We start from the raw sequence: 9834 nt of genomic DNA on the forward strand, positions 1-9834 counted from the left end.
GCTGCTGCTACTTTGCTGTCTCCTGCTTGCTTCCCATGGATTATTTCTCCTCTGCCATACCCCCATCTTGACTCAGCTAGACTATAGACTAAAACCTCTACAAGCTGTGATATGAAATAAGACTTTCCTCCTTTAACATTGAGTGTTGGGTGTATTATCTCAGCAACTAGAAAAACAATTAAGACAAATATGGACTGAATCCCCTGAAACCATGAGTCAAAATAAGCTTCTCCTTCTTTAAGTTATGGGTGTTGGGTATGGTGTCCCAGTGACAGGAGAACTGACCAATATAGTGATAAACCATCCCAGGTGACCTATGAAGGCAGGCTTTCTTAAAACCAGGACAGTCTTAGGCACACCAGGCTTATTTATTGGTCACCCTACAGGCACAGACAAAAGCCCAGGTCAGGAGTCATCTCAGTCAGGACACGGGCAGAGCAGGCTACTGTGGACAAGCTCCAGGGGGGAACCTCTGAGACAAGGCTGATGACAAAAAGCCCGCACATCCCACCAGGTGCACTACTTTTACTATCCTATGGGGCATTTCTGTCCCCATGTAGCTGATGGAGAAACAGAGGCACAGAGAGGTGAAGGGAACTGCTTATGGCCCCAGCTGATGGAGGCAGAGCAGGGATTTGAACCTGCATCCAAGCATCTATTCTTATAATCACAGGGATCAACTCCACACTCTGCAGCCAGACACAGATCCAGAGCCTAACCTGGCCCATCCTCCCATGTGTTCCAGCTTCCACTACCTAACAAACTACCCAAAATACAGTAACTTAGAGCTATAAGATTGTACCATTTCTCCTGGCTCTCCAGCCAGGCTGGCAGCTCTTCCCGTACAGACAGACTCAACTTGGCTTGGACTCTGATAGCCTCAATCCCCAGTCTCAGCCTCCGCAGGGATGGCTAGGAGGCTGGGATCTCTCCCAACAGTCTCCGTCCTCTGGGGGCCAGCTCAGGCCATCTGCTGCAGGAAAGGGGGCCCACATGCTCAAACGCCTTGCAGCCCTTGGCTTGGGTTTGCTGGTGCCCCTTTTTGCAAAAGCACATAGTCACCAGGCCAAGGCCAGGCTCAGGTGCTGAGGAACAGATTCCACCCAGAGATCAGAGGAGCAGAAATGTCACAGAGCAATGGGCAGAGGGATTTGCCAGTATGTTTTGACTGACCACACCATGGCTGCCTTCACCTCCCTCTGCCCCACTCCACTTGTGTTCTGGGGGCTCCAAGAGATGCCCACCCTCTCTGTCATCCCTGGCTATGCACAGCCCTCACTCCTTCCCTGCTCCACTCCTCCTTCGCCACTTCCCCTGGCAGCTCTTTGGAATCCTTCAAAGCTCAGGCCGGGGGACACTTCCCCCAAATAGTCAGCAGGTGGGTCAGGTCTGGCCTCCTCTCCCCCGAATCCCTTCTCACCCTCTCCTAGCGCTGGTCAGCCCCTGGTGTGTAGCCCTTTCTGTAGGACACCTGGAGGCCCTGAGGTTAGGAGCAGTGTCTAAGAATGAAGCCACCTCCCCAGAGGCAGCTCTGTAAATGCTGAGGGAGGGACTGAGCCTCAGGTGAAGATAACTGGGAGACGGATGCCAGGCCCAAGACCAGGCTGTGTTACCGGATGTAAGGAGGCGCCTTGACCTCGAGCCATGGGTCTTCTAGTAGCCAGTGTCCCTCCTGGTCAGGGACCCCCCATCACAGACGTGCCTGAGCCATGGGACAGCGGACCCTATGCCCCTGGCTGGAGCGGGGGAATGGGGACTTGGGAAAAACTCCGCAGGGAGAGGATGTAGTGTTAGCGGAATGTCCAAATGAGGTGGGCACCAGGAATACAGCAGGAAACCAGACACACAGTCCTGGCACGGAAGGAAAACACGACCTAGATAATTACAGTAAAATCAATTACCCCAGCCAGACTAATGCCCAGGAAGAGTTCAGTGACAGGGCTTGATCTAGTCCTAGATGAGACCCCAGGAGGGTCACTGAGGAGGTGGCCTTGTATTAGTCACTTTTCCATTGCTAGGGCAAAATGCCCAACATCCACAGCTTAAAGGAAGAGAGGTTTATTTTGGCTCATAGTTTGAAGGTTCAGTCCATGCATGTTCAGCTGACTCTAAGACAGAAGCAGAACAATGCAAAGACTTGACTTGACGGAGGAAAGCTGGTCACCCCACGGTAACCGGGAAGCAGAGAGAAGGGAGGAGGCAGGCAGCAGAATACACCCTTCCAGGTCACACCAAGTGAGCCACCTGCCACCAGGCCCCACCTCCTAACGGCACATTCAGCCATGAACTCACCGATGAGTTTCATGCCCCACAGTCCAATCACCTTCCAAAAGCTGTGCCTCTAACTCATGACACTTTTGGGGGGCATTTTAGGTCTAAACAGTGACAGGCCCATCTCTGTCTCCTGTCGCCCTGTTAGTCCATATGACTCAGACCTCCCTTGAACTCCTCCAGATGCACCCATGGGTCTGTTCCCCACCAGCACCCTGACCATCACCCTGTGGTGAGGAGTCTGGACTTTGAAGCCACTAGAAGTTGAAAGCAGGAAAGGACTTCATTCTGTTGTGACATTTTGCTAAGATCTCCCTCCCTGTTGTAGGGGAGCCAGCAATGAGAGGGCTACTGCAGGGTCCCTGGAGCTCGATGGAGTTTGGCCCACAGTGGGGACAGGAAGATGGCCAGGTCAGGTAGGACCAGGAGCGGGAACCCCTGTTTGTCCAGGACCATGTAGCCTCCACTAGGTACATGGGGTGAGGGGAGGATCAGGACCAGGACCCCCTAAGCCAGAGACAGGAAGGCTCCCAGGAGGCCAACCAGGGAGGGCACCATATGAGCCAGTGAGCTTCCAGGGGTTACGCAGGAATGATGGGGTGGGCACAGGTGGAGCCAGGTGTCCCTCAGGAATCCCCTAGCAGGGGTCCAGGTAAGCCACTGGGATCCCACACACATGTGAAAGTGCCCCACCCAGCAGCAATGGCTCAGTCCTGCCTGACCTCTGACCGAGGGGGACCAAGCGGCGATGGCGATGGCACAGAGGGTCTCAGAGGCAGGGACCCCACTGTGTCAGCAGGAGGGAGGCAGAAGCTGTGAGATGCCAGGCCACCCCTAGGCACACGGTGCCTACCTGGGGACCAGACATAGATCTGCTGTGTGCCCGTGAGCTCTGGGCAGTGGCCTCTCTCCCTCGCCAGCCTGTCAGCACCTGGGAGTGATTAGAATCCTAAAAGCCCTCATTCTTTCTCAAAGGGCTGTGATGCCCTTTGGAAAAATGGATGTTCCTACCAGATCATCCCCTGGAAGATGCATCTGTCCCAGGCTATTGTGTAAATCCGTGTTTGGCCCATTTTTTAAACTGTGAATTATCCACATGATTGGGCTTAATACTCCCTTCTCCAAACTCTCAAAATGTGACTGTTATTAGGAGCCCAGAAAGGAACCATAAAACATCCCAGGGAGGGGCTGGTGCAGTCACATGGGGGGCTCTGAGCTCCTCCAGATGCTCAGGGGAGGACAAGGAGGGGTGGTCATACCACTGGGTGGCACAGTGCTCAGGATGCTGGTCACCCAGGTGTCGCCACATGTCTCAGTCAGTTTGGGCTAAGTGACAACCACCACAGACAACGGACATTTACTTCGCACAGGTAGGGAGCCTGGAAGCCCAAGGTCAAGGCTCTGGGAGATTTGGTGTCTGGTGAGGGTCTGTCTCCCGTTTCACAGATGGCACCTTTTCACTGTGACCACACATGGTGGAAGGAACAACAGAGCACGGGGCCTGACACCATTCAGAGGGCTCCACCTTTGGGTCACTTCTCAAAGGTCTCCCCTCCAAACAGTATCACGTTGGGGATTAGGTTCCCACATTTGCATTTGGGGGACAAGGACATTCAGCACACAGTGTCACCTGAGGTCTTGTCCTCCTAGAGTCATCAAGTAGAGAACATGGGACCCGGATTTCAGGCTGGCTCTCTCCACCAGGGCTCCCAGAAGCCCTGACACGTGCAGGCTATTAGACTGTGAGACAAGGAGGTCCTGCCCGGGCCCCCACCTGCAGGAGTGAGTGCCCAAAGCCATTCCAGGTAGAGATGGTGCTGGAGAGAAAGGAAACAGGTGGTCTCCAGGAGCCTGACTCTAAGGTGGGGGCCTGACAGTGACCAAGGTGGACTGTGGGGCCCTGGGAGCTGAGACCTGAGGACACAGGGACAGACACCTGGGTAGCAGATGGAATGGCAGCCTGGTGGGCAGAGAGAGAAAGAGAGGGCAAGAAGAAGAGAGGGGAGGGGCTTCCTTCAAGGGTCCTACCCTGATGCCCACTGGGGTGCTCTCCACCCGAACCCTCATCTCTCCTCCTCAGCCTCAGGGCTCTGTGAATCCAGGAAGCTTCACCTGAACCCCTCAGGCCCCTTTGGAAGGGAGGGGTGTGTTCTTCAGTCTTTTGGAGGGATACTGGGGATTCAACTCAAGGCCTTTGCACTGAGTTACATCCCCAGACCTAAATTGCCCAGAGCTGGCTTTTTAATTGTGATCCTCCTGCCTCAGCCTCCTAGAGTACTGGGATTATAGGCATGTACCACCACGCCCAGCTTTACTTGGGTGTTGACCTTTGCCATTGAAGGTAAATATAATCTCTCATCAATTTGGGTTTTGATTGATACTGACATTCATGAGGGGAGATAAGAAGGTCTGTCTTAGTTATGACAGCATACCCTGGCACCCACAATGGTGCTCAGTATGTGTTTGTTGAGTGAATAAATGAGCCCATTCAGCTCAATGTGTTTTTCTGTGGTCAACTCCTAAATCTTCCCTCACAGGACATTGCCCTTGGAATGTGCTGCCTCACTCTGTGCTCCTGCTGAGAGGTCACTGAGACACAGCTGAAGCTGATCCTACTGATGCTCCCCTCCAGGAGCTATACCTTTCTGTCATTTCCTTCCCTGTTGCCCCCTTCCTGTCAAGACGAACATGCCAGAGAAGATGGGAGGTGCTTCTAACGGCAGGTGTGAGACTGTGGCTTCCAGTCCGGGTGGCTCCTCTCATTCCCTCTTGCTTGGATTGGAGGTGGCCGGCTGCCCCGTCAGAAGATGTCCTGCTCTGGTGGCACACATGTGAGCTGAGAAGTAAATCTCTTGAGGCTTCTGAGAGCCACAGACATAAGCAGAAGCCAGTGCTCCTGGGTTGCACAGCTGAGGGAGAGGCTTGGGCCATGGGCACCGCCATCTGTGCCCGATTCTGACCTCAGAAAGGGCAGATAAGAAACAGCCATTTTTCTACGCTGCTAAGTTTTGAAGTCATTTGTTACACGGCAAGAGATAACCAATGTAGTCCTTCACCTGCTTAAGATCCCCCTGCGGCTTCTCATTGCCTTCAGAAGAATTTCCAAAATCGCTTTGCATTGGTTTGTCAGCAGCTTGAGATCACATCTTGTCTTGATCTCCTAGGTGCTATCAGCACCTAGAACAGAGCAGCCTTATTATAGGAACTTCCTGTTACTTCTGGAAGGGAAGCAGGAGAGGTAGGGAGGAAGAGAGGGAAAGAGGAAGGGAGAAAAGAAAACTGGAACTCATTTTTAAAGTTTTTGTTATCGGTTTTTTTGAGACAGGGCCTTGTTGCATAATCCAGGCTGGCCTTGAGCTCACTACGGAGCCCAGGCTGGCTTCAAACTCATGGCTCTCCTCCTGCCTCAGCCTTCTGAGTTCTGGAATTATAGCATCACCACACCTGGCAGAAAACTGGAATTCCTAATCTTCCACACTCCACTCTGTTCAGCTTTGTGGATTGGATGGAACTGGATGTCCTAGGAAATCAAGGTGGGATGTGACTGTGTATGGCATGCAGAGAATCACAATAACAGTGTAACAGTCATGATCAGTTGCAGCAACTGGTTTGAAATTCAACCAATGCAAAGCTTAGGAGTTTTGCTGAAAAGTCTAGGGTGTGAACGTCTGTCTTTCTGAATAGCTGGAGTGAGAACATAGGAGTGAAAACTGAAGCAGCCACGCTGTCACTGTGAATGAAGCCAGTCTGAAGCCAAAGTGTGAGAACCATCAAGGAGTATTTGACACCCTGATCAAGCCACTACTGAAACTCACATCTGGAACTTTTAGTTCCATGAGCCAGTAAATGCCCTCTATTGTTTTGAAAGTTTGTGTTTTGTTTTATGTTTCTAGAAACTGAAAAGGTTTCTTTTTAAAAATGTTTCTATGTTCAGATGTCTTCTCTGTCTTCTTCTCTATTCAGCTCAGCTGCCTAATGAGTCTGCCACTCAAAGCTTCCTTGTGCTCAGCCCTTTTACTTTTCACAAGATGGAAACTCATCCTAGGAACACAAAACTACAAAACAGATAGCCCCCCAGTGTTAGTGGCCACTGTTAATTTCTGTGGCCTAAATGGTGTCCCCCTAAAATTCATGCATTGAAGTCCTACCTCCCAATGATTGTTTTTGGAGACAGAGCTAGTGGGGTAATTAAAGTGCATGGGGTTACAAGGTAGTGTCCCAGTCTTATAAGATGGTGGCCCTGTAAGAAGAGGTCAAGATCTCTCCCACAACATGCACTCCCTGAGGACAGGGCATGTGAGGACACAGCAAACAGGCAAGGAGAGAGCCCCCTCCAGACCTGGCCCAGGTGGCACTGAGGTCATGGACTTCCAGCTTCCAGAACTGTAAGGAAATAAATGTCTGTGCCCTTGGCTAAGACAAGCAACAAGCAGCAGGGCAAGCTCCTGTAAGTGCTGTCCAGGATAGGGAGAGCAAAAGAGTATGTTCTTCCCAGCGGAATCAGGGAGGGCTTCGAGGAGGAGATGACCCCTGAGCCAATCTTTGGAGGCTGAAATTGTCACCTGGTGGGAGAAAGAGGGTATTTCTGACCAAGGAGACTCAGATTTAAATACCCAGCCCTGGAAAGGCGCTTGGTACATTGAGATAATCTATGTCATACCCAGGGATGAGGAGCCAGCTGGGCGGAGCACAGCAGAGGCCAAAGCAAGGTCAGATGTGCCCTGGAGATCTGCCTGTGACCAATCATGGGGCTAAGGGCATCAGACTCTGTCCTAGCACAAGGGCCGCCCATTCAAAGGGCTCTGCAGGGAATGAGTCGGTCTTTAGACTCACAGAGTTTATAACATCTCAGGTCCCTCCTGGCTCTAAAATGCTCTGAGCCAACAAAGCCCACATGGGCTGTTGACTTTAATTGGGTAACAGTTAATAGACTTGTTTGAATGGAAGTTACACAAATAGGGTCTTGTTTTCATGAAGCCCCAGGGTGCAGTTGGTGGCAGGTCACAGAGACCAGAGCCTTAGTGACTAAGGCTCCTTAACATGAAAAACCCGGCTAAGGGCTGGATTAGTCATTTAGGGGAACAGCCCCCCAGTAAGCAAAACCCTTAGGAGAAGCCCTAAGCCTGGCCCCAAATGAAATCAAACCTTCTCTTTCAGATGGTTTACAGTGAGGTTCCCCTTGGCAGGAGACAGATGCTTCTCATTACACTGGTAGGAAAAGGCAGAGCTTTTGGCCCTTTGAAGGACTAGTCAGGGCAACTGAGCTTCAAAGGTGGTTTGGCTCCCCAGGTAGCAGTGAATAATGCGACTGTGTCCCAACTCCCCCGCAGTCCAGGGCTTGGAGATCTCCCCTGGCAGAGGAGAAAAGAGACTTTGCTTGAACATAATCAGGAAGAGCATCCATTAACAACTCATATGATGCAAACTCACTGCCCCCTTGGACAGATGAGGAAACTGAGGCACAGGAAAACCAAACCCTTACCTGATGGCACAGACCTCAGCCTTTCAAACTCCAGCCAGCCCACTCTTCATCACTCTGCTTTCCTGGAAGGAATCGGGGGGGGGACCATGGGACTCTGGATTGCCAGGTTCTCGAAACCTAAAGCTGCACCTGTCTTGGGATCCAGATGCAGAAGATGTGAGTTTGAATCGCAGTCAGTCACTGCTATAGAAAATGGGCAGAAGAGGTCCATGGTCCCTTAGTGGGGAGTTAAAGGATAAACGTGCATGATACACAGGACACAGGGTCCTGCACAGAACAGGTTCTCATGACTGCAGACTCTCTTCTCTCCTCCTCCCATTGGTAGATAAGGAAATAAAGCCCCAAAATTGCTAATGGAGGTGCCAACTGCTCTAAGAACCGAGCCCTAATGTGAAAGGGCCCAGCACGACAAAAGCTGATTTTTCTCCCATGTGAGGTTAGAAATCAGTTTGACTGATTGGCAGGTGACTTCCCCTTCCAGCCTGTGGCTCTGGGATCTTCAGCCCCTGCCTTTGAGGTCAAGGTCTTCCTGCTCATGTGTATCCAGAGACAAAAGGGAAGGAACTTGTGTGAAATTCTCAAGGACACTTGCTGGGCAAAATGCATCATGCCTGCTCACACCTACTGGCTGGACACAGTCACAAGCCCCCACCTACTTGCAGAGGAGGCTGGGAAATGTAATTTGCTGTGTGTCCAGGTGATGGTGCTGTTGAGAGGTGGTGGAACCTTCAGGAGGTGGGGCTTAGTTGGAGGAACTAGGTCATCATTGGTGGTATGTATTTGAAGGGGATGTTGGGACCCTGTCCCTCCCTCCCTCTCTCTCTCTACTTCCTAGCTGCCATGCAGCAAGTAGCTTTGCTCTAAGATCTGCTTCCCACCATGATGTTCTGCTTCACCATGGACCTAGAAAAATGGGGCCAAGTGATCATAGGCAACAAGCTGTAAAACCATGAACCCAAATAAGTCTTTGCTCCTTTTAAGTTATCTTGATACAGAAAAGTTTTAGATAACTTAATAGATTGAATATTAAGGTAATTGTAGAAGCAAAATAAGTAATGTGTTCTTTTAAGATTTGCTTTTCCCATAACTCCTTGTTTAAGGTCATGATTATCTGACTCTAACCAGCTAACTTCATTAACCTAACAAAGTTACCAGGCCAGGGTGAATTTACAATGTATATGTGCCTATCTTGTGTCTGTGACTTGTAAATAGGAACTGGAATTGTATTTACATATCAAAGATCACTAGGGATGAGATAATGGCTAAAAAGGATATAAAAAGGGAAATGCTGAACAAAGGGTGCATGGATACTAGCCAGACTGGTTTCTGGCTTTCCCACCCACTCGCGAGAAGAAATTTTATTATTTTATCCAAATTCTGTATCTCTGTGTATTTCTTTCCAAGATTTCTGCAACATTGGGTGTGTTGGCCGGGAATCGGGAATGAAATAGCCCTTTTGGGCATCAGCCAGAACCCCACTGGAGGGAGCGGTTCTGTCTCCTCGAGAGGAAAGATGCACCCCTGGGACTAATTTCCTAGGCTCCCCAACAGGACACAGAGACCTGCTTACCAGCAGAGGATCGCCTGAACCGGAGGAGACTACAGAAGGAGGACTGCTGCTCTTGGTGTCTAGTCTGTCTCTTTCTTTTGCTGCGTGAGAAACCCTGGGAAACTCCATAGTCGTTAACTTTGTTTCACCTTGTGAATTTGTATTTTGTAACTTTGGGCAAATACAGCACAGGGGCCTGATCACTCCTTGTGCTTTGCCATTTGGGAAGATAGCTCCTCCCATTTGTTTTGGTTCACTTTGTGAACTTTGGGCAAACATAGTGCAGGGCCCTGATCACCCCTCGTGCTTTGCCATTTGGGGAGGTAGCTTCTTTCATTTGTTTTGGTTAGGGTTAGGGGGCCACTGTGAGGGAATATGATAACTTCTGAATAAATGTGTGAGTGAAAGAGTTCTGGATAGGGGAGTGTGTGGAACAAGCTGTGGAACAAGACAGAGGGAGGAAGCACTTGCACTTAAAGAGTCCTCCCCGAGTCGTAGAATTTGTGTGTGGTCACGTTTAACAAAGGCACAA

The 9834-nt window shown here is 50.6% G+C and overlaps 1 long non-coding RNA gene across 1 annotated transcript; it reads right to left on the reverse strand.

The window, feature by feature from the left end:
* Positions 1–7479: 7479 nt before the first annotated feature.
* Positions 7480–9594, reverse strand: LOC147827221 (uncharacterized). Its single transcript, XR_015452760.1, has 3 exons — positions 9324–9594; positions 7754–7815; positions 7480–7622 (listed from the first exon to the last, which is right to left on the reverse strand). It is a non-coding gene; the product is annotated as an uncharacterized LOC147827221 (long non-coding RNA).
* Positions 9595–9834: the final 240 nt, after the last annotated feature.

This window comes from Heterocephalus glaber, unplaced genomic scaffold, assembly GCF_053883595.1.
Source record: "Heterocephalus glaber isolate CG9 unplaced genomic scaffold, H.glaber_assembly_v1.0 deba00001452, whole genome shotgun sequence".
Taxonomy (NCBI): domain Eukaryota; kingdom Metazoa; phylum Chordata; class Mammalia; order Rodentia; family Bathyergidae; genus Heterocephalus; species Heterocephalus glaber.